Here is an 830-nt window from a genome sequence, read left to right as displayed (position 1 = left end):
AAAATTGATATTCTTTGATTGAAAATTCCACTCTTTGGTTGAAATTTAAACTACTTTCTTCATAATTCATCTCTTTTGTTGAAAATTTATATTCTGGGTTAAAACTCAATTTTTTAAATGAAAATTTAACTATTTGGTTAAAAATTGAACTGTCTGGTTGAAAACTAATTTGTTTTAGTTGAGAATTCAAGTATTTTGTTGAAAATTCAACTTGTTTATTGAAAGTTGAACTAATTTCTTTAAAATTCATTTTATTTGTAAAAGATTCGTAATCTTACAATTGGTTCAAAATTAATTTCTTTTGTTGCAAAATCTTCTTTTTTTTATTAATTTTTTTAACTGAATATTCAACTGTTTGTTTTTCAAATTACTTTTGCTTATTTGAGAATTTAAGTATTTCGTTAAAAATTCGTATTTTTTGAATGAATTTAACTGTTTCTAATTTAAAACCCAAAAGATCTAAAAGATCGAACTAGCTGTTCGAAATAGACAAGTGTTCATCAATATAGTTGATTTTGCTACCAAAAAAAAGATGACTTTTTAGGAAAATGTAGATAAAATCAACAAAAGCAAAAAAATTAATCTGGAAAATTCTGGGTTTTCCTCTAAACTCTAAGGTACTTCTTGGTGTTGAAAGATCTGGGCTATAGTTCCCGGTTTTCCTAGTCAGTGACCACCCGACTTGAAGTTGTACATTTCTTTAATTTTTTGTCACTTAAAATATGTGTTTGACTTTCTTTTTTTAAATCAAATATTTAGGGGTTAATGTTGATAATCCAACGATTTTTCGATCGCACCTGGTGATAATTCTGAAAAAAAGAACCTGAAAA

Source organism: Belonocnema kinseyi, chromosome 1 (genome assembly GCF_010883055.1).
Source record: "Belonocnema kinseyi isolate 2016_QV_RU_SX_M_011 chromosome 1, B_treatae_v1, whole genome shotgun sequence".
NCBI classification, from domain to species: domain Eukaryota; kingdom Metazoa; phylum Arthropoda; class Insecta; order Hymenoptera; family Cynipidae; genus Belonocnema; species Belonocnema kinseyi.
This window is presented reverse-complemented; position numbering follows the sequence as displayed.